Source organism: Procambarus clarkii, chromosome 44 (genome assembly GCF_040958095.1).
Source record: "Procambarus clarkii isolate CNS0578487 chromosome 44, FALCON_Pclarkii_2.0, whole genome shotgun sequence".
NCBI lineage: Eukaryota > Metazoa > Arthropoda > Malacostraca > Decapoda > Cambaridae > Procambarus > Procambarus clarkii.
The window spans coordinates 3238265-3263191 of NC_091193.1; positions in this window are offsets into that span (position 1 = coordinate 3238265).

Below are 24927 nucleotides of genomic sequence, written 5' to 3' on the forward strand. Positions count from 1 at the left end.
ATTTGCAATTCATTACGTGTTTGCATCATGTTTATCGCAAATTTAATGAATAAATGACAATAAACCGAAAATGCTTGAAAACGTGGAATAACGACCAAATATTGCCTAAATCGTTGATATTTGGATGAAATTTCATAAAGGAAACAACGATGAAAAACCTCAAAGTTTTGCAAAATTCGATGATTTTATGTACAAGGCACAATGCAAGAAAACTTGCTTAAAAACGCAATATTATGTGAAATTCTGAGATTTGTAGGCCTATTCACATATAGTGGGACAACATGAGGTAGTACCAAAATATTAGTATATTGGAACATTTTTACCTAAATTCACTCTACATGAAAAACGTGAAAAAAGTCACTAAAATACCAAATTCAAGGATTTTTACATAAATTCATAGAGGGAGGTTGCGTATTATTTTGATCATTAAAAAGGCATATGAAAACGTTGTTTCCAATTCAAATGATAAAAATCAATGTGTTTTCTTTAGAATTACCTAAAATGTTCCTGAATTTTCGTGTACTCGTAAAACCGCTTTAATTCGGCAGAAATGTCGAAATATGCAATAAGAACAGAAAATCTCTCCTAATCAATATCATACTCACTATTTTAAAACACTTTGATGCAACCGGACCGTATATATATGGCCAACTCGGCCAACGGGTTCCGCGCCCGCGCCGTAAATAGCCGGCCGAGCTAAAACATTTAAACAACAACAACATATAAAATCCAATTCTTATTCGATTGACTTGGGGTTAGTATGAAAATGTTTGCCATTAAATTTTCGTTTTCTCTAAAAGCACACGGGCCTGTTTGAGAAAACAGCATTGTATTGTAACTTAGAGGAGAGACTATTGAGTTATTGACACAACGAGGGTAATCGCCCACTTCACACACTCTTGGTGTGGGGGGTTTGGGCAATTTGTGACTCTTCGCTGCTTTCAGTAATTGGCATATTTTCGGTATAAAATGACGTAATTTCAAACCGCGAATACGTGCAGAGAGCCCGAATTTGGCTCCAAAATATTGTGGGTCGAATTTGGGATGTTTGGGATATTGTGAAAACTGTAGGGAGGGGTTGGGCAAAATGTGATCCATCGCCGCTCTCAGAAATTGGCATATTTTCGGTATAAAAAGTCCTAATTTTAAACTGTGAATACGTGCAGAGAGCCATAATTTGGCTCCAAAATATGGCTCAAGCTTCGATTTTGGGATGTTTGGGATATTTTGAAAACTGCAGAGAGTGTTTGGGAAAAATATGATCCATCATTGCTTTCAGTAATTGGCATATTTTCGGTATAAAAAGTCGTAATTTCACACTGCGAATACGTGCAGAGAGCAAGAATTTGGCTCCAAAATATGGCTCAAGCTTCGATTTTGGGATGTTTGGGATATTTTGAAAACTGCAGGGAGGGATTGGGTCAAAATGTGATCCATCGCTGCTCTCAGTAATTGGCTAATTTTCGGTATAAAAAGAAGTAATTTCAAACTGCGAATACGTGCAGAGAGCCAGAATTTGGAGCCAGAATTTTGAATTTGGAGCCAGAATTTGACTGTGTATGGAGTCAGCCTCCACCACATCACTGCCTAATGCATTCCATCCGTTAACTACTCTGACACTGAAAAAGTTCCTTCTAACGTCTCTACGTTACGTGGGTACTCAGTTTCCACCTGTGTCACTTGATCGTGTCCCACCAGTGTTGAATAGTTTATCCTTGTTTACCCGGTAGATTCCTCTGAGGATTTTTTAGGTTGTGATCATGTCTTCCCTTACTCTTTTGTCTTCCAGTGTCGTAGTGAACACCACGCCAAGTGTAGTGAACATTACGCCAAGGGTAGTGAAAACCATGTCAAGGGTAGTGAACAGCACGCCAAGTTCAGTGAACACCACGCCACGTTCAGTGAACACCACGCCAAGGGTAGTGAATCCAAGGGAAGTGAACACCATGCGAATGGTAGTGAACACCAAGCAAAAGGTTTAAAAATATCTCAAACATCCCAAATTCAACCCTTGAGCCTCATTTTGGAGCCAAATTATGGCTCTCTGCATGTATTCGCAGTTTGAAACTACGAATTTTTATACCGAAAAAGGCCAATTATTGAAAGCGGCAATGGACCACACTTTGCCCAAACCCTCCCAGCAGTTTTCGAAATATCCCAAACATCCCAAATTCGACGCTTGAAATATATTTTGGAGCCAAATTCTGGCTCTCTGCACGTATTCGCAGTTTGAAATAACGACTTTTTATACCGAAAATATGTCAATTACTGAGAGCGGTGATAGGTCACATTTTGCTTAAACACGCGTGCAGTTTTCAAAATATCCCAAACATCCCAAATTCGACCCTTGAGCCTTATTTTGGAGGCAAATTCCAACTTTCAGCGCGTATTCGCAGTTTGAATTTTCGACGTTTTATACCGAAAATATGCAAATTACTGAAAGCGTCATTGAATCATATTTTGCACAAACCCTCCCTGCAGTTTTCAAAATATACCAAACATCCCAAATTGACGCTTGAGCCATATTTTGGAGACAAATTCTGGCTTTCTGCACGTATTCACAGTTTGACATTTCGACTTTTTATACCAAAATACGCCAATTACTGAGAGCTGCGATGGGTCACATTTTGCCCCCCCCCCCTGCAGCTTGCAAAATATCCAAAACATCACAAATTAGACCCATGAGCCATATTATTGAGCCAAATTTTGGCTTTCTGCACGTATTCGCAATTTGAAATTACGACATTTTATACCGAAATAATGCCAATTACTGAAAGCAGCGATGGATCACATTTTCTCCAAACTCTCCCTGCAGTTACCAAAATATCCCAAATATCCTAAATTGGACGCTTGAGCCATATTTTGGTGCCAAATTCTGGCTCTCTGCACATATTCGCAGTTTGAAATAACGACTTTTTATACCGAAAATATGTCAATTACTGAGACCGGCGATAGATCACCTTTTGTTCAAACCCCTCTTGCAGTTTTTAAATATCTCAAACATCCCAAATTCGACCCTTGAGCCTTATTTTGGAGCCAAATTCTGGCTCTCTGCATGTATTCGCAGTTTGAAACTACGACATTTTATACCGAAAAAATGCCAATTATTGAAAGCGGCAATGAATAAAATTTTGCCCAAACCTTTCCTGCAGTGTTCAAAACATCCCAAACATCCCATATTCGACGCTGGAGCTACATTTAGGAGCCAAATCCTGGCTCTCTGCACGTATTCGCAGTTTGGAATTATGATTTTTAAAAAGAAAATATGCCAATTACAGAGAGCGGCGATGGGTCACAATTTGCCCAAACCCCCGTGCAGTTTTCAAAATATCCTAAACATCCCAAATTCGACCCTTGAGCCATATTTTGTAGACAAATTCTGGCTTTCTGCACGTATTCACAGTTTGAAATTACCACTCTTTACACCGAAAAAATGCCAATTACTGAAAGCGGCGATGAATCACATTTTGCCCAAACCCTCCCTGCAGTTTTCAAAATTTCCCAAACATCCCAAACCCGACGCTTAAGCTATATTTTGGAGCCAAATTCTGGCTCACTGCACGTATTCGCAGTTTGAAATTACGACGTTTTATACTGAAAATATGCTAATTACTTAGAGCTGCGATGGGTCACATTTTGCCCGAACCCACTCTGCAGTTTTCAAAATATCCCAAACGTCCCAACTTTGACGCTTGACCTATATTTAGGAGCCAAATTCTGGCTTTTTGCACGTATTTGCTATATGAAATTACGATTTTTATACCGAAAATATTCCAATTACTGAAAGCAGCGATGGGTCACATTTAGCCCAAAACCTCCTTGTGTTTTTCAAAATATCCAAAACATCCCAAATTCGATGCTTGAGTCATAATTTGGAGCCAAATTCTCGATCTCTGCAAGTATTCGCAGTTTGAAATTACGACATTTTATACTGAAAATATGTCAATTTAAAGAGAGCGGCGATGGGTCGTATTTTGCTCAAACCCTCCCTGCAGTTTTCAAAATATCCCAAACATCCCAAATTCGACGCTTGAGCCATATTTTGGAGCCAAATTTTTACATCAAATCAAAAAACGAGGTTGCGTATTATTTTGATCATTAAAAAGGCATATGAAAACGTTGTTTCCAATTCAAATGATAAAAATCAATGTATTTTCATTAGAATTACCTAAAATGTTCCTGAATTTCCGTATATATTACTGTAGGAAGAGGTACTCGTAAAACCGCTTTAATCCGGCTGAAACGTAGAAATATGCAATAAAACAGAATTTCACTCCTAATCAATACCTAACTCACTATTTTAACGAGGTACAAATAGTTGGTTGAAAAACTTGTATTTAAGGTTAATTTGCAACTATTTACGTGTTTGAATCATATATATCGTAAATTTATTGAATTAATGGCAAAAAAAAAGAAAATGATTGAAAACGCGGAAAAACGGCTAAATATTGTCAAAATCGTTGATGTATGGATGAAATATTATAAAGGAAACAACGATGAAAAACCTCAAAGTATTGGTAAATTCGATGATTTTATATTCAAAGCACAATGCAAGAAAACTTGCTTAAAAGCGCAATATTATGTGAAATTCTGAGATTTGTAGGCAAAATCACTTATAGTGGGACAAAATGAAGTATTATCAAACTATTAATAAATTCGGACATTTTTACCTATATTCACTCTACATGGAAACGTGAAAAAAGTCACTATAAAACCAAATTTGAGGATTTTTACATCAAATCATAGAGCGAGGTTGCGAATTATTTTGATCATTAAAAAGGTATATGGAAACATTGTTTCCAATTCAAATGATAAAAATCAATGTGCTTTCTTTAGAATTACCTAAAATGTTCATGAATTTCCCTTTATATTACCGAAAGAAGAGGTACTCGTAAAACTGTTTTAATCCGGCTGAAACGTCGAAATATACAATAAAAACTCCTAATCAATATCTTACTCACTATTTTAACGAGGTACAAATTGTTGATTGAAAATCAAATATTTAAGGGTAATTTGCAATTCATTACGTGTTTCCATCATGTTTATCGTAAATTTAATGAATTAATGACAATAAACCGAAAATGCTTGAAAACGTGGAAAAACGACCAAATATGGCCTAAATCGTTGATATTTGGATGAAATTTCATAAAGGAAACAACGATGAAAAACCTCAAAATATTGCTAAATTCGATGATTTTATGTACAAATCATAATGCAAGAAAACTTGCTTAAAAACGCAATATTATGTGAAACTCTGAGATTTGTAGGCCAAATCACAAATAGAGAGACAAGATGAAGTAGTATCTTCAATTGTTTCAGTAAGTTCGAACATTTTTACCTAAAAATCACCCTACTTGAAAAACGTGAAAAAAGTCACTATATTACCAAATTCGAGGATTTTTACCTCAAATCATAGAGGTTGCGTATTATTTTAATCATTAAAAAGGCATATGAAAACGATGTTTTCAATTCAAATGATAAAAATCAATGTGTTTACTTTAGAATTACCTAAAATGTTCCTGAATTTCCGTTTATTTCTGAATTCGTAAAACTGCTCTAATCTGGCTGAAACTTCGAAATATGCAATAAAAACAGAAATTCTCTCCTAATCAATATCTTACTCACTATTTTAACGAGGTAAAGACAGTTGATTTAAAATGAAGTATTTGATTTTAATTTGCAATTAATTTCGTGTTTGCATCATATTTAACGTTAATTTATTGAGTTAATGGCAATAAACCGAAAAAGCTTGAAAACGCGGAAAAAAACAGCAAAATATTGCCTAAATCGTTGATATTTGGATGAAATTTTATAAAGGAAACAACGATGAAAAACCTCAAAGTTTTGCAAAATTCGATGATTTTATGTACAAAGCACAATGCAAGAAAACTTGCTTAAAAACGCAATATTATGTGAAATTCTGAGATTTGTAGGCCTAATCACATATAGTGGGACAACACGAGGTAGTACCAAAATATTAGTAAATTGGAACATTTTTACCTAAAATCACTCTACATGAAAAACGTGAAAAAAGTCGCTAAAATACCAAATTCAAGGATTTTTACATAAATTCATAGAGGGAGGTTGCGTATTATTTTGATCATTAAAAAGACATATGAAAACGTTGTTTCCAATTCAAATGATAAAAATCAATGTGTTTTCTTTAGAATTACCTAAAATGTTCCTGAATTTTCGTGTACTCGTAAAACCGCTTTAATTTGGCTGAAATGTCGAAATATGCAATAACAACAGAAAATCTCTCCTAATCTATATCATACTCACTATTTTAAAACACTTTGATGCAACCGGACCGTATATATATGGCCAACTCGGCCAACGGGTTCCGCGCCCGCGCCGTAAATAGCCGGACGATCTAAAAAACAACATATAAAATCCAATTCTTATTTGATTGACTTTGGGTTAGTATGAAAATGTTTGCCATTAAATTTTCGTTTTCTCTAACAGCACATGGGCCTGTTTGAGAAAACAGCATTGTATTGTAACTTAGAGGAGAGACTATTGAGTTGTTGACACAACGAGGGTAATCGCCCACTTCACACACTCATGGTGTGGGGGGTTTGGGCAATTTGTGACTCTTCGCCGCTCTCAGTAATTGGCATATTTTCGGTATAAAATGACGTAATTTCAAACCGCGAATACGTGCAGAGAGCCAGAATTTGGATCCAAAATATAGTTCGAGGGTCGAATTTGGGTTGTTTGGGATATTTTGAAAACTGCAGGGGGTTTTGGGCAAAATGTGACCCTTCATTTTTTTGGAATTGGAAATGTGAGCCATATTTTGGAGCCAAATTATGGCTCTCTTCACGTATTCGCCGTTTGAATTACAATTTTTATACCGAAAATATGCAAATTTCTGAGAGCAGCGATGGGTCACATTTTGACCAAACCCCCCCCCCCCCAACCTGCAGTTTTCAAAATATCCCAAACATCACAAATTCGATCGGTAATACATCTTCCATCGGTAATATAAACGGAAAATCAGGAATATTTTAGTTAATTTTAATGAAAACACATTGATTTTTATCATTTGTATTGCAAACAACACTGTCATATGTCTTTTCTAGGAGCTAAATAATACGAAACCTCGCTTTATGATTTGAAGTTAAAATCCTTAAATTTGGTAAAATAGCGACTTTTTTCACGTTTTTCATGTCGTGTGATTTTACGTAAATATATTCGTTTATACCAATATTTCGATAATACTTCATGTTTTCTCACGATATGTGATTTGGCCTTCAAATCTCACAATTTCGCATATTTTCCATTTTGTTGAAAGTTTTCTTGCATTTTGTTTTGTACTAAAAATCATGCAATTTAAACGTCAATATTTTGACGTTTATCATCCCCTTTTCCTTTATGTGATTTAAACAAAATATCATCGAATTAGGCAATATTTTGCCGTTTTTCCACGTTTTTGAGAATTTTCAGTTTATTGTTATTAATTCATTATATATACGATAAAAATGATGCGAACAGATAATTGATAAGAAATTAACATTAAATACTTCATTTTCAATCAACTGTTTGTTTCTCGTTAAAATACTGAGTAAGATATTGAAAAGGGGTAAAGTTCTGTTTTTATTGCATATATCGACGTTTCAGTCGGATTAGAGCGGTTTTACGTGTACATCTTCCATCGGTAATATAAACGGAAAATCAGGATCATTTTAGTTAATTTTAATGAAAACACATTGATTTTTATCATTTGTATCAAAACAACATTGTCATATGTCTTTTCTTGGATCTAAATAAAACGAAACCTCGCTCTATGATTTGAAGCTAAAATCCTTAAATTTGGAAATATAGTGACTTTTTTCACGTATTTCATGTAGTGTGATTTTACGTAAATATATTCGTTTTAACCAATATTTCGATACTATTTCATATTTCATGTAGTATCACGATATGTGATTTGGCCTTCAAATATCAGAATTTCGCATATTGCATTTTAAGCAAGTTTTCTTGCATTTTGTTTCGTACTAAAAATCATCGAATTTATCAATATTTTTACTTTTATCTTCCACTTTTCCTTTATGTGATATAAACAAAATATAATCGAATTAGACAATATTTTGCCGTTTTTCCACGTTTTTGTTCCACAATTCGACCCTTGAGCCATATCTTGGAGGCAAATTCTGGCTCTCTGCACGTATTCGCAGTGTGAAATTACGACTTTTTATACCGAAAATATGCCAATTACTGAGAGCAACGATGGATCATATTTTTCCCAAACACTCTCTGCAGTTTTCAAAATATCCCAAACATCCCAAATTCGACCCTTGAACCATATTTTGGAGCCAAATTGTGGCGTTCTGCACGTATTCGCAGATTGAAATTACGACTTTTATACCGAAAATATGTCAATTAATGAGAGCTGCGATAGGTCACATTTTGCCCATATCCCCCTCTCCCCCTGCAGTTTTTAAAATATCCTAAACATCCCAAATTCGACGCTTGAGTCATATTTTGGAGCCAAATTCGGGCTCTCTGCACGTATTCGCGGTTTGAAATTACGTCATTTTATACCGAAAATATTCCAATTATTGAGAGCGGCGAAGAGTCACAAATTGCCCAAACCCCCCACACCAAGAGTGTGTGAAGTGGGCGATTACCCTCGTTGTGTCAACAACTCAATAGTCTCTCCTCTAAGTTACAAACAATGCTGTTTTCTCAAACAGGCCCATGTGCATTTTAGAGAAAACGAAAATTTAGTGGCAAACATTTTCATACTAACCCCAAGTCAATCGAATAGGAATTGGGTTTTATATGTTGTTTTTTAGCTCGGCCGGCTATTTACGGCGCGGGCGCGGAACCCGTTGGCCGAGTTGGCCATATATATACGGTCCGGTTACATCAAAGTGTTTTAAAATAGTGAGTATGATATTGATTAGGAGAGATTTTCTGTTCTTATTGCATATTTCGACATTTCAGCCGAATTAAACCGGTTTTACGAGTACACGAAAATTCAGGAACATTTTAGGTAATTCTAAAGAAAACACATTGATTTTTATCATTTGAATTGGAAACAACGTTCTCATATGCCTTTTTAATGATCAAAATAATACGCAACCTCCCTCTATGAGTTTATGTAAAAATCCTCGAATTTGGTATTTTAGCGACTTTTTTCACGTTTTTCATGTAGAGTGATTTTAGGTAAAAATGTTCCAATTTACTAATATTTTGGTACTACCTCATGTTTTCCCACTGTATGTGATTAGGCCTACAAATCATAGAATTTCACATAATATTGCGTTTTTAAGCAAGTTTTCTTGCATTGTGCTTTGTACATAAAATCATCGAATTTTGCAAAACTTTGAGGTTTTTCATCGTTGTTTTCTTTATAAAATTTCATCCTAATATCAACGATTTAGGCAATATTTTGCTGTTTTTTCTGCGTTTTCAAGCTTTTTCGGTTTATTGCCATTAACTCAATAAATTTACGTTAAATATGATGCAAACACGTAATTAATTGCAAATTAAAATCAAATACTTCATTTTAAATCAACTATCTGTACCTCGTTAAAATAGTGAGTAAGATATTGATTAGGAGAGAATTTCTGTTTTTATTGCATATTTCGAAGTTTCAGCCAGATTTGAGCAGTTTTACGAATTCAGAAATAAACGGAAATTCAGGAACATTTTAGGTAATTCTAAAGTAAACACATTTATTTTTATCATTTGAATTGAAAACATCGTTTTCATATGCCTTTTTAATGATCAAAATAATACGCAACCTCTATGATTTGAGGTAAAAATCCTCGAATTTGGTAATATAGTGACTTTTTTCACGTTTTTCAAGTAGGGTGATTTTAGGTAAAAATGTTCGAATTTACTGAAACAATTGAAGATACTACTTCATCTTGTCTCTCTATTTGTGATTTGGCCTATAAATCTCAGAGTTTTACATAATATTGCGTTTTTAAGCAAGTTTTCTTGCATTGTGCCTTGTACATAAAATTATCGAATTTAGCAATATTTTGAGGTTTCTCATCGTTGTTTCCTTTATGAAATTTCATCCAAATATCAACGATTTAGGCCATATTTGATCCTTTTTCCACGTTTTCAAGCATTTTCGGTTTATTGTCATTAATTCATTAAATTTACGATAAATATGATGCAAACACGTAATGAATTGCAAATTACCCTTAAATATTTGATTTTCAATCAACTATTTGTACCTCGTTAAAATAGTGAGTAAGATATTGATTAGGAGAGATTTTCTGTTTTTATTGTATATTTCGACGTTTCAGCCGGATTAAAGGGGTTTTACGAGTACCTCTTCTTTCGGTAATATAAACTGAAATTCAGGAGCATTTTAGGTAATTCTAAAGAAAGCACATTGATTTTTATCATTTGAATTGGAAACAATGTTTCCATATGCCTTTTTAATGATCAAAATAATTCGCAACCTCGCTCTATGATTTGAAGTAAAAATCCTCAAATTTGGTATTAAAGTGACTTTTTTCATGTTTCCATGTAGAGTGAATATAGGTAAAAATGTTCGAATTTATTAATAGTTTGATACTACTTCATTTTGTCTCTCTATTTGTGATTTGGACAACAAATATCAGAGTTTCAAATAATATTGCGTTTTTAAGCAAGTTTTCTTGCATTGTGCTTTGAATATAAAATCATCGAATTTACCAATACTTTGAGGTTTTTCATCGTTGTTTCCTTTATAAGATTTCATCCATACATCAACGATTTTGACAATATTTGGCCGTTTTTCCGCGTTTTCAATCATTTTCTTTTTTTTTTTGCTATTAATTCAATAAATTTACGATATATATGATTCAAACACGTAAATAGTTGCAAATTAACCTTAAATACAAGATTTTCAATCAACTATTTATACCTCGTTAAAATAGTGAGTTAGGTATTGATTAGGAGTGAAATTCTGTTTTATTGCAAATTTCTACGTTTCAGCCGGATTAAAGCGGTTTTACGAGTACCTATTCCTACAGTAATATATACGGAAATTCAGGAACATTTTAGGTAATTCTAATGAAAACACATTGATTTTTATCATTTGAATTGGAAACAACGTTTTCATTTGCCTTTTTAATGATCAAAATAAAACGCAACCTCGTTTTTTGATTTGATGTAAAAATCGTCGAATTTGGTATTATAGTGACTTTTTCACGTTTTTCATGTTTGGGATGTTTGGAATATTTTGAAAACTGCAGAGGGGGTTTGGGCAAAATGTGACCCATCGCCGCTCTTAGTAATTGGCATATTTTCGGTATAAAAATTCGTAATTTCAAACAGCGAATACGTGCAGAGAGCGAGAATTTGGCTCCAAATAATGGCTCAATCGTCCAATTTGGGATGTTTGTAATATTTTGAAAACTGCAGGGGGGGGGGGGGGTTTGGGCAAAATGTGATCCATCGCCGCTTTCAGTAATTGGCATATTTTCGCTAACAAAAATCGTAATTTCGAACTGCGAATACGTGCAGAGAACCAGAAATTAGCTCCAAAATATGGCTCAAGGGTCAAATTTGGGATGTTTGGGACATTTTGAAAACTGCAGGGGGGTTTGAGCAAAATGTGAACCATCGCCACTCACAGTAATTGGCATATTTTCGGTATAAAATTCGTAATTTCAAACTGCGAATACATGCAGAGAGCGAGAATTTGGCTCAAAAATATTGCTCAAGCGTCGAATTTGAGATGTTTGGGATATTTTGAAAACTGCAGGGAGGGTTTGGGCAAAATGTGATCCATTGCCTATCTCAGTAATTTGCATATTTTCGGTATAAAATGTCGTAATTTCAAACTGCGAATACGTGAAGAGAGCCAGAAATTGGCTCCAAAATATGGCTTAAGGATCGAATTTGGGATGTTTGGGATATTTTGAAAACTGCAGGGAGGGTTTGGGCAAAATGTGACCCATCACCACTCACAGTAATTGGCATATTTTTTATTATAAAATTCGTAATTTCAAACGGCGAATATTTGCAGAGAGCCAGAATTTGGCCACCAAATATGGCTCAAGCGTCGAATTTGGGATGTTTGGGATATTTTGAAAACTGCAGGGGCTGCTTGGGCAAAATGTGACCCATCGTTGCTGTCAGTAATTGGCATATTTTCGGTATAAAAAGTCGTAATTTCAAACTGCGATTACGTGCAGAGAGCCAGATTGGCTCCAAAATATGGCTCAAGGGTCGAATTTGGGATGTTTGGGATATTTTGAAAACTGCAGGGGGGTTTGGGCAAAATGTGACAATTCGCCACTCACAGTAATTGGTATATTTTCGCTATAAAAGTCGTAATTTCAAACGGCGAATATGAGCAGAGAGCCAAAATTTGGCTCCAAAATATAGCTCAAGCGTCGAATTTGGGATGTTTGGGATATTTTGAAAACTGCAGGGGCTGCTTGGGCAAAATGTGATCCATCGCTGCTCTCAGTAATTGGCATTTTTTCGGTATAAAAATTCGAAATTTTAAACGGCGAATTCGTGCAGAGAGCCAGAATTTGGCTCCAAAATATGGGTCAAGGGTGAAATTTGGGATGTTTGGGATAATTTTTAAAACTGCAGTGGCTGTTTGGGCAAAATGTGACCCATCGCTGCTCTCAGAAATTTGCATTTTTTCGGTATAAAAAGTTGTAATTTCAAACTGCGAATACGTGCAGAGAGCCAGAATTTGTTTCCAAAATATGGCTCAATGGTCGAATTTGGGATGTTTAGGATGTTTTGAAAAGTGCAAGGGCTGTTTGGGCAAAATGTGACCCATCGCCACTCACAGTAATTTGCTTATTTTCGCTATAAAAGTCGAAAGTTCAAACTGCGAATACGTGCAGAGAGCGAGAATTTGGCTCCAAAATATGGATCAAGCGTCGAATTTGGGATGTTTGGGATATTTTGAAAACTGCAGGGAGGGTTTGGGCAAAATGTGACCCATCGCCGCTCTTAGTAATTGGCATATTTTCGGAAAAAAAAATCGTAATTTCAAACGGCGAATACGTGCAGAGAGCGATAATTTAGCTCCAAAATATGGCTCAATCGTCCAATTTGGGATGTTTGAAATATTTTGAAAACTGCAGGGAGGGTTTGGGCAAATGTGATCCATCGCCGCTTTCAGTAATTGGCATATTTTCGGTAACAAAAATCGTAATTTCAAACTGCGAATAATAATTCGCAGTTTGGCAGAGGTTAGGTTAGGTTTGGTTTGGCAGTTTGGTATAATTTCTGGCAGAGAGCCAGAAATTGGCTCCAAAATATGGCTCAAGCGTCGAATTTGGGATGTTTGGGATATTTTGAAAACTGCAGTGGGGTTTGGGCAAAATGTGACCCATCGCCACTCAGAGTAATTGGCATATTTTCGGTATAAATGTCGTAATTTCAAACTGCGAATACATGCAGAGAGCCAGAATTTGGCTCCCAAATATGTCTCAAGCGTCGAATTTGGGATGTTTGGGATATTTTGAAAACTGCAGGGGCTGTTTGGGCAAAATGTGACCTATCGCTGATCTCAGTATTTGGCATTTTTTCGGTATAAAAAGTCGAAATTTCAAACAGCTAATACGTGCAGAGGGCCAAAATTTGGCTCCAAAATATGGCTCAAGCGTCGAATTTGGGATGTTTGGGATATTTTGAAAACTGCAGAGGCTGTTTGGGCAAAATGTGACCCATCGCTGATCTCAGTAATTGGCATATATTCGGTATAAAAGTCGAAATTTCAAACTGCGAATAAATGCAGCGAGCCAGAATTTGGCTCCAAACTATGGCTCAAGGCTCGAATTGTGGATGTTTGGGATATTTTGAAAACTGAAGGGAGGGTTTGGGCAAAATGTGACCCATCGCTGCTCTCAAAAATTGGCATATTTTCGGTAACAAAAATCGTAATTTCAAACTGCGAATACGTGCAGAGAGCCAGAAATTGGCTTCAAAATATGGATCAAGGGTCGAATTTGGGATGTTTGGGATATTTTAAAAACTGCAGGGGGGTTTGGGCAAAATGTGACCCATCGCCACTCACAGTAATTGGCATATTTTCGGTATAAAAGTCGTAGTTTCAAACTGCGAATACATGCAGAGAGCGAGAATTTGGCTCAAAAATATTGCTCAAGCGTCGAATTTGGGATGGTTGGGTTATTTTAAAAACTGCAGAGAGGGTTTGGGCAAAATGTGATCCATTGCCTATCTCAGTAATTTGCATATTTTCGGTATAAAATGTCGTAATTTCAAACTGCGAATACGTGCAGAGAGCCCGAATTTGGCTCCAAAATATGGCTCAAAGGTGAAATTTGGGATGTTTGGGATAATTTTTAAAACTGCAGGGGCTGTTTGGGCCAAATGTGACCCATCGCTGCTCTCAGAAATTTGCATTTTTTCGGTATAAAAAGTCATAATTTCAAACTGCGAATACGTGCAGAGAGCCAGAATTTGGCTCCAAAAAATGGCTCAAGGGTCGAATTTGGGATGTTTGGGATATTTTGAAAACTGCAGGGGCTGTTTGGGCATAATGTGACCCATCGCTGCTCAGAAATTGGCATTTATTCCCTATAAAAGTCGAAAGTTCAAACTGCGAATACGTTCAGAGAGCGAGAATTTGGCTCCAAAATAAGACTCAAGGGTCAAATTTAGGATGACTGGGATATTTTGAAAACTACAGGGGGGGATTAGGGCAAAATGTGACCCATCGCCTCTCTCAGTAATTGGCATATTTTCGGTATAAAAAGTCGTAATTTCAAACTGCGAATAGGTGCAGAGAGCGAGAATTCGGCTCCAAAATATTGCTCAAGCGTCGAGTTTGGGATGTTTGGGATATTTTGAAAACTGCAGGGGCTGCTTGGGCAAAATGTGATCCAACGCTGCTCTCAGTAATTGGCATTTTTTCGGTATAAAAATTCGAAATTTTAAACGGCGAATACGTGCAGAGAGCCAGAATTTGGCTCCAAAATATGGCTCAAGCGTCGAATTTGGGATGTTTTGGATATTTTGAAAACTGCCAGGAGGATTTGGACACAATGTGATCCATCGCCGATTTCGGTAATTGTCATATTTTCGGTATAAAAGTCGTAATTTCAAACTGCGAATACATGCAGAGAGCGAGAATTTGTCTCAGAAATATTGCTCAAGCGTCGAATTTGGGATTTTTGGGATATTTTGAAAACTGCAGAGAGGGTTTGGGCAAAATGTTATCCATTGCCTGGTTGATACCTGGTTGATGGGGTATCCGAAAATATCCCAAACCTATCTCAGTAATTTGCATATTTTCGGTATAAAAAGTCGTTATTTCAAACTACGAATACGTGCAGAGAGCCAGAATTTGGCTCCAAAATATGGATCAAGGGTCGAATTGTTGATGTTTGGGATATTTTGAAAACTGCAGGGGGGTTTGGGCAAAATGTGACCCATCGCCGCTCGCAGTAATCGGCATATTTTCGGTATAAAAAGTCGTAATTTCGAACTGCGAATTCGTGCAGAGAGCCAGAATTTGGCTCCAAAATATGGGTCAAGGGTGAAATTTGGGATGTTTGGGATAATTTTTAAAACTGCAGTGGCTGTTTGGGCAAAATGTGACCCATCGCTGCTCTCAGAAATTTGCATTTTTTCGGTATAAAATGTCGTAATTTCAAACGGCGAATACGTGAAGAGAGCCAGATTTTGGCTCCAAAATATGGCTCAAGGGTCGAATTTGGGATGTTTAGGATATTTTGAAAAGTGCAAGGGCTGTTTGGGCAAAATGTGACCCATCGCCACTGACAGTAATTGGCATATTTTCGCTATAAAAGTCGAAAGTTCAAACTGCGAATACGTGCAGAGAGCGAGAATTTGACTCCATAATATGGATCAAGCGTCGAATTTGGAATGTTTGGGATATTTTGAAAAACTGCAGGGAGGGTTTGGCTAAAATGTGACCCATCGCTGCTCTCAGTAATTAGCATATTTTCGGTGTAGAAAGTCGTAATTTCAAACTGCGAATTCGTGCAGAGAGCCAGAATTTGGCTCCAAAATATGGCTCAAGGATCGAATTTGGGATGTTTGGGATATTTTGAAAACTGAAGGGGCTGTTTGGGCAAAATGTGACCCATCGCTGCTCTCAGTAATTGGCATTTTTTCGGTATAAAAATTCGAAATTTTAAACAGCGAATACGTGCAGAGAGCCAGAATTTGGCTCTAAAATATGGCTCAAGCGTCGAATTTGGGATGTTTTGGATATTTTGAAAACTGACGGGAGGATTTGGACAAAATGTGATCGATCGCCGATTTCAGTAATTGCCATATTTTCGGTATAAAAGTCGTAATTTCAAACTGCGAATACATGCAGAGAGCGAGAATTTGTCTCAGAAATATTGCTCAAGCGTCGAATTTGGGATTTTTGGGATATTTTTAAAATTGCCGAGAGGGTTTGGGCAAAATGTGATCCATTGCCTGGTTGATACCTGGTTGATAGGGTATCCCAAAATATCCCAGGCCTATCTCAGTAATTTGCATATTTTCTGTATAAAAAGTCGTAATTTCAAACTGCGAATAAATGCAGAGAGTCAGAATTTGGCTCCAAAATATGGCTCAAGGCTCGAATTGTGGATGTTTGGGATATTTAGAAAACTGCAGGGGGGTTTGGGCAAAATGTGACCCATCGCTGCTCTCAATAATTGGCATATTTTCGGTAACAAAAATCGTAATTTCAAACTGCGAATACGTGCAGAGAGCCAGAAATTGGCTTCAAAATATGGATCAAGAGTCGAATTTGGAATGTTTGGGATATTTTAAAAACTGCAGGGGGATTTGGGCAAAATGTGACCCATCGCCACTCACTGTAATTGGCATATTTTCGGTATAAAATTCGAAGTTTCAAACTGCGAATACATGCAGAGAGCGAGAATTTGGCTCAAAAATATTGCTCAAGCGTCGAATGTGGGATGGTTGGGATATTTTAAAAACTGCAGAGAGGGTTTGGGCAAATTGTGACCCATTGCTTATCTCAGTAATTTGCATATTTTCGGTATAAAATGTCGTTTTTTCAAACTGCGAATACGTGCAGAGCCCGAATTTGGCTCCAAAATATGGCTCAAAGGTGAAATTTGGGATGTTTGGGATAATTTTTAAAACTGCAGGGGCTGTTTGGGCAAAATGTGACCCATCGCTGCTCTCAGAAATTTGCATTTTTTCGGTATAAAAAGTTGTAATTTCAAACTGCGAATACGTGCAGAGAGCCAGAAATTGGCTTCAAAATATGGATCAAGAGTCGAATTTGGAATGTTTGGGATATTTTAAAAACTGCAGGGGGGTTTGGGCAAAATGTGACCCATCGCCACTCACTGTAATTGGCATATTTTCGGTATAAAATTCGTAGTTTCAAACTGCGAATACGTGCAGAGAGCCAGAATTTGGCTCCAAAATATGGCTCAAGGGTCGAATTTGGGATGTTTAGGATATTTTGAAAAGTGCAGGGAGGGTTTGGGCAAAATGTGACATATCGCCACTCACAGTAATTTGCTTATTTTCGCTATAAAAGTCGAAAGTTCAAACTGCGAATACGTGCAGAGAGCGAGAATTTGGCTCCAAAATATGGATCAAGCGTCGAATTTGGGATGTTTGGGATATTTTGAAAACTGCAGGGAGGGTTTGGGCAAAATGTGACCCATCGCCGCTCTTAGTAATTGGCATATTTTCGAAAAAAAAATCGTAATTTCAAACGGCGAATACGTGCAGAGAGCGAGAATTTAGCTCCAAAATATGGCTCAATCGTCCAATTTGGGATGTTTGGAATATTTTGAAAACTGCAGGGAGGGTTTGGGCAAATGTGATCCATCGCCGCTTTCAGTAATTGGCATATTTTCGGTAACAAAAATCGTAATTTCAAACTGCGAATAATAATTCGCAGTTTGGCAGAGGTTAGGATAGGTTTGGTTTGGCAGTTTGGTATAATTTCTGGCAGAGAGCCAGAAATTGGCTCCAAAATATGGCTCAAGCGTCGAATTTGGGATGTTTGGGATATTTTGAAAACTGCAGTGGGGTTTGGGCAAAATGTGACCCATCGCCACTCAGAGTAATTGGCATATTTTCAGTATAAATGTCGTAATTTCAAACTGCGAATACATGCAGAGAGCCAGAATTTGGCTCCCAAATATGGCTCAAGCGTCGAATTTGGGATGTTTGGGATATTTTGAAAACTGCAGGGGCTGTTTGGGCAAAATGTGACCTATCGCTGATCTCAGTATTTGGCATTTTTCGGTATAAAAAGTCGAAATTTCAAACAGCTAATACGTGCAGAGGGCCAAAATTTGGCTCCAAAATATGGCTCAAGCGTCGAATTTGGGATGTTTGGGATATTTTGAAAACTGCAGAGGCTGTTTGGGCAAAATGTGACCCATCGCTGATCTCAGTAATTGGCATATATTCGGTATAAAAGTCGAAATTTCAAACTGCGAATAAATGCAGAGAGCCAGAATTTGGCTCCAAAATATGGCTCAAGGCTCGAATTGTGGATGTTTGGGATATTTTGAAAACTGAAGGGAGGGTTTGGGCAAAATGTGACCCATCGCTGCTCTCAAAAATTGGCATATTTTCGGTAACAAAAATCGTAATTTCAAACTGCGAATACGTGCAGAGAGCCAGAAATTGGCTTCAAAATATGGATCAAGGGTCGAATTTGGGATGTTTGGGATATTTTAAAAACTGCAGGGGGGTTTGGGCAAAATGTGACCCATCGCCACTCACAGTAATTGGCATATTTTCGGTATAAAAGTCGTAGTTTCAAACTGCGAATACATGCAGAGAGCGAGAATTTGGCTCAAAAATATTGCTCAAGCGTCGAATTTGGGATGGTTGGGTTATTTTAAAAACTGCAGAGAGGGTTTGGGCAAAATGTGATCCATTGCCTATCTCAGTAATTTGCATATTTTCGGTATAAAATGTCGTAATTTCAAACTGCGAATACGTGCAGAGAGCCCGAATTTGGCTCCAAAATATGGCTCAAAGGTGAAATTTGGGATGTTTGGGATAATTTTTAAAACTGCAGGGGCTGTTTGGGCCAAATGTGACCCATCGCTGCTCTCAGAAATTTGCATTTTTTCGGTATAAAAAGTCATAATTTCAAACTGCGAATACGTGCAGAGAGCCAGAATTTGGCTCCAAAAAATGGCTCAAGGGTCGAATTTGGGATGTTTGGGATATTTTGAAAACTGCAGGGGCTGTTTGGGCATAATGTGACCCATCGCTGCTCAGAAATTGGCATTTATTCCCTATAAAAGTCGAAAGTTCAAACTGCGAATACGTTCAGAGAGCGAGAATTTGGCTCCAAAATAAGACTCAAGGGTCAAATTTAGGATGATTGGGATATTTTGAAAACTGCAGGGGCTGCTTGGGCAATATGTGATCCATCGCTGCTCTCAGTAATTGGCATTTTTTCGGTATAAAAATTCGAAATTTTAAACGGCGAATACGTGCAGAGAGCCAGAATTTGGCTCCAAAATATGGCTCAAGCATCGAATTTGGGATTTTTTGGATATTTTGAAAACTGCAGACAGGGTTTGGGCAAAATATTATCCATTGCCTGGTTGATACCTGGTTGATGGGGTATCCCAAAATATCCCAAGCCTATATCAGTAATTTGCATATTTTCGGTATAAAAAGTCGTAATTTCAAACTACGAATACGTGCAGAGAGCCAGAATTTGGCTCCAAAATATGGATCAAGGGTCGAATTGTTGATGTTTGGGATATTTAGAAAACTGCAGGGGGGTTTGGGCAAAATGTGACCCATCGCCGCTCGCAGTAATTGGCATATTTTCGGTATAAAAAGTCGTAATTTCAAACTGCGAATTCGTGCAGAGAGCCAGAATTTGGCTCCAAAATATGGGTCAAGGGTGAAATTTGGGATGTTTGGGATAATTTTTAAAACTGCAGTGGCTGTTTGGGCAAAATGTGACCCATCGCTGCTCTCAGAAATTTGCATTTTTTCGGTATAAAAAGTCGTAATTTCAAACGGCGAATACGTGAAGAGAGCCAGATTTTGGCTCCAAAATATGGCTCAAGGGTCGAATTTGGGATGTTTAGGATATTTTGAAAAGTGCAAGGGCTGTTTGGGCAAAATGTGACCCATCGCCACTGACAGTAATTGGCATATTTTCGCTATAAAAGTCGAAAGTTCAAACTGCGAATACGTGCAGAGAGCGAGAATTTGACTCCATAATATGGATCAAGCGTCGAATTTGGAATGTTTGGGATATTTTGAAAAACTGCAGGGAGGGTTTGGCTAAAATGTGACCCATCGCTGCTCTCAGTAATTAGCATATTTTCGGTGTAGAAAGTCGTAATTTCAAACTGCGAATTCGTGCAGAGAGCCAGAATTTGGCTCCAAAATATGGCTCAAGGATCGAATTTGGGATGTTTGGGATATTTTGAAAACTGAAGGGGCTGTTTGGGCAAAATGTGACCCATCGCTGCTCACAGTAATTGGCATTTTTTCGGTATAAAAATTCGAAATTTTAAACAGCGAATACGTGCAGAGAGCCAGAATTTGGCTCTAAAATATGGCTCAAGCGTCGAATTTGGGATGTTTTGGATATTTTGAAAACTGACGGGAGGATTTGGACAAAATGTGATCGATCGCCGATTTCAGTAATTGCCATATTTTCGGTATAAAAGTCGTAATTTCAAACTGCAAATACATGCAGAGAGCGAGAATTTGTCTCAGAAATATTGTTCAAGCGTCGAATTTGGGATTTTTGGGATATTTTTAAAATTGCAGAGAGGGTTTGGGCAAAATGTGATCCATTGCCTAGTTGATACCTGGTTGATGGGGTATCCCAAAATATCCCAAGCCTATCTCAGTAATTTGCATATTTTCGGTATAAAAAGTCGTAATTTCAAACTGCGAATAAATGCAGAGAGTCTGAATTTGGCTCCAAAATATGGCTCAAGGCTCGAATTGTGGATGTTTGGGATATTTAGAAAACTGCAGGGGGGTTTGGGCAAAATGTGACACATCGCTGCTCTCAGAAATTTGCGTTTTTTCGGTATAAAAAGTTGTAATTTCAAACTGCGAATACGTGCAGAGAGCCAGAAATTGGCTTCAAAATATGGATCAAGAGTCGAATTTGGAATGTTTGGGATATTTTAAAAACTGCAGGGGGGTTTGGGCAAAATGTGACCCATCGCCACTCACTGTAATTGGCATATTTTCGGTATAAAATTCGTACTTTCAAACTGCGAATACGTGCAGAGAGCCAGAATTTGGCTCCAAAATATGGCTCAAGGGTCGAATTTGGGATGTTTAGGATATTTTGAAAAGTGCAGGGAGGGTTTGGGCAAAATGTGACATATCGCCACTCACAGTAATTTGCTTATTTTCGCTATAAAAGTCGAAAGTTCAAACTGCGAATACGTGCAGAGAGCGAGAATTTGGCTCCAAAATATGGATCAAGCGTCGAATTTGGGATGTTTGGGATATTTTGAAAACTGCAGGGAGGGTTTGGGCAAAATGTGACCCATCGCCGCTCTTAGTAATTGGCATATTTTCGGAAAAAAAAATCGTAATTTCAAACGGCGAATACGTGCAGAGAGCGAGAATTTGGCTCCAAAATATTGCTTAAGCGTCGAGTTTGGGATGTTTGGGATATTTTGAAAACTGCAGGGAGGGTTTGGGCAAAATGTGATCCATCGCCACTCACTGTAATTGGCATATTTTCGGTATAAAATTCGTAGTTTCGAACTGCGAATACGTGCAGAGAGCCAGAATTTGGCTCCAAAATATGGCTCAAGGGTCGAATTTGGGATGTTTAGGATATTTTGAAAAGTGCAGGGAGGGTTTGGGCAAAATGTGACATATCGCCACTCACAGTAATTTGCTTATTTTCGCTATAAAAGTCGAAAGTTCAAACTGCGAATACGTGCAGAGAGCCAGAATTTGGCTCCAAAATATGGCTCAAGCGTCGAATTTGGGATGTTTGGGATATTTTGAAAACTGCAGTGGGGTTTGGGCAAAATGTGACCCATCGCCACACAGAGTAATTGGCATATTTTCGGTATAAATGTCGTAATTTCAAACTGCGAATACATGCAGAGAGCCAGAATTTGGCTCCTAAATATGGCTCAAGCGTCGAATTTGGGATGTTTGGGATATTTTGAAAACTGCAGGGGCTGTTTGGGCAAAATGTGACCTATCGCTGATCTCAGTATTTGGCATTTTTTCGTTATAAAAAGTCGAAATTTCAAACAGCTAATACGTGCAGAGGGCCAGAATTTGGCTCCAAAATATGGCTCAAGCGTCGAATTTGGGATGTTTGGGATATTTTGAAAACGGCAGGGGTTGTTTGGGCAAAATGTGACCCATCGCTGATCTCAGTAATTGGCATATATTCGGTATAAAAGTCGAAATTTCAAACTGCGAATAAATGCAGAGAGCCAGAATTTAGCTCCAAAATATGGCTCAAGGCTCGAATTGTGGATGTTTGGGATATTTTGAAAACTGCAGGGAGGGTTTGGGCAAAATGTGACCCATCGCTGCTCTCAATAATTGGCATATTTTCGGTAACAAAAATCGTAATTTCAAACTGCGAATACGTGCAGAGAGCCAGAAATTTGCTTCAAAATATGGCTCAAGAGTCGAATTTGGGATGTTTATGATATTTTAAAAACTGCAGGGGGGTTTGGGCAAAATGTGACCCATCGCCACTCACAGTAATTGGCATATTTTCGGTATAAAAGTCGTAGTTTCAAACTGCGAATACATGCAGAGAGCGAGAATTTGGCTCAAAAATATTGCTCAAGCGTCGAATATGGGATGGTTGGGTTATTTTAAAAACTGCAGAGAGGGTTTGGGCAAAATGTGATCCATTGCCTATCTCAGTAATTTGCATATTTTCGGTATAAAATGTCGTAATTTCAAACTGCGAATACGTGCAGAGAGCCCGAATTTGGCTCCAAAATATGGCTCAAAGGTGAAATTTGGGATGTTTGGGATAATTTTTAAAACTGCAGGGGCTGTTTGGGCCAAATGTGACCCATCGCTGCTCTCAGAAATTTGCATTTTTTCGGTATAAAAAGTCATAATTTCAAACTGCGAATACGTGCAGAGAGCCAGAATTTGGCTCCAAAAAATGGGTCAAGGGTCGAATTTGGGATGTTTGGGATATTTTGAAAACTGCAGGGGCTGTTTGGGCAAAATGTGACCCATGGCTGCTCAGAAATTGGCATTTTTTCCCTATAGAAGTCGAAAGTTCAAACTGCGAATACGTTCAGAGAGCGAGAATTTGGCTCCAAAATAAGATTCAAGGGTCAAATTTAGGATGATTGGGATATTTTGAAAACTACAGGGGGGGATTAGGGCAAAATGTGACCCATCGCCTCTTTCAGTAATTGGCATATTTTCGGTATAAAAAGTCGTAATTTCAAACTGCGAATAGGTGCAGAGAGCGAGAATTTGGCTCCAAAATATTGCTCAAGCGTCGAGTTTGGGATGTTTGGGATATTTTGAAAACTGCAGGGAGGGTTTGGGCAAAATGTGATCCATCGTTGCTCTCAGTAATTGGCATATTTTCGGTATAAAAAGTCGTAATTTCAAACGGCGATTACGTGCAGAGAGCCAGATTGGCTCCAAAATATGGCTCAAGGGTCGAATTTGGGATGTTTGGGATATTTTGAAAACTGCAGGGGGGTTTGGGCAAAATGTGACCATTCGCCACTCACAGTAATTGGCATATTTTCGCTATAAAAGTCGTAATTTCAAACGGCGAATATGAGCAGAGAGCCAAAATTTGGCTCCAAAATATAGCTCAAGCGTCGAATTTGGGATGTTTGGGATATTTTGAAAACTGCAGGGGCTGCTTGGGCAAAATGTGATCCATCGCTGCTCTCAGTAATTGGCATTTTTTCGGTATAAAAATTCGAAATTTTAAACGGCTAATACGTGCAGAGAGCCAGAATTTGGCTCCAAAATATGGCTCAAGCGTCGAATTTGGGATGTTTTGGATATTTTGAAAACTGCCAGGAGGATTTGGACAAAATGTGATCCATCGCCGATTTCGGTAATTGTCATATTTTCGGTATAAAAGTCGAAATTTCAAACTGCGAATACATGCAGAGAGCGAGAATTTGTCTCAGAAATATTGCTCAAGCGTCGAATTTGGGATTTTTGGGATATTTTGAAAACTGCAGAGAGGGTTTGGGCAAAATGTTATCCATTGCCTGGTTGATTCCTGGTTGATGGGGTATCCCAAAATATCCCAAGCCTATCTCAGTAATTTGCATATTTTCGGTATAAAAGTCGAAAGTTCAAACTGCGAATACGTGCAGAGAGCGAGAATTTGGCTCCAAAATATGGATCAAGCTTCGAATTTGGGATGTTTGGGATATTTTGAAAACTGCAGGGAGGGTTTGGGCAAAATGTGACCCATCGCCGCTCTTAGTAATTGGCATATTTTCGGAAAAAAAATCGTAATTTCAAACGGCGAATACGTGCAGAGAGCGAGAATTTGGCTCCAAAATATGGCTCAATCTTCCAATTTGGGATGTTTGGGATATTTTGAAAACTGCAGTAAGGTTTGAGCAAAATGTGACCCATCGCCACTCAGAGTAATTGGCATATTTTCTGTATAAAAGTCGTAATTTCAAACTGCGAATACAATCAGAGAGCCAGAATTTGGCTCCCAAATATGGCTCAAGCGTCGAATTTGGGATGTTTGGGATATTTTGAAAACTGCAGGGGCTGTTTGGGCAAAATGTGACCCATCGCTGATCTCAGTAATTGGCATTTTTTCGGTATAAAAAGTCGAAATTTCAAACAGCGAATACGTGCAGAGGGCCAGAATTTGGCTCCATAATATGACTCAAGCGTCGAATTTGGGATGTTTGGGATATTTTGTAAACTGCAGGGGCTGTTTGGGCAAAATGTGACCCATCGCTGATCTCAGTAATTGGCATATATTGGATATAAAAGTCGAAATTTCAAACT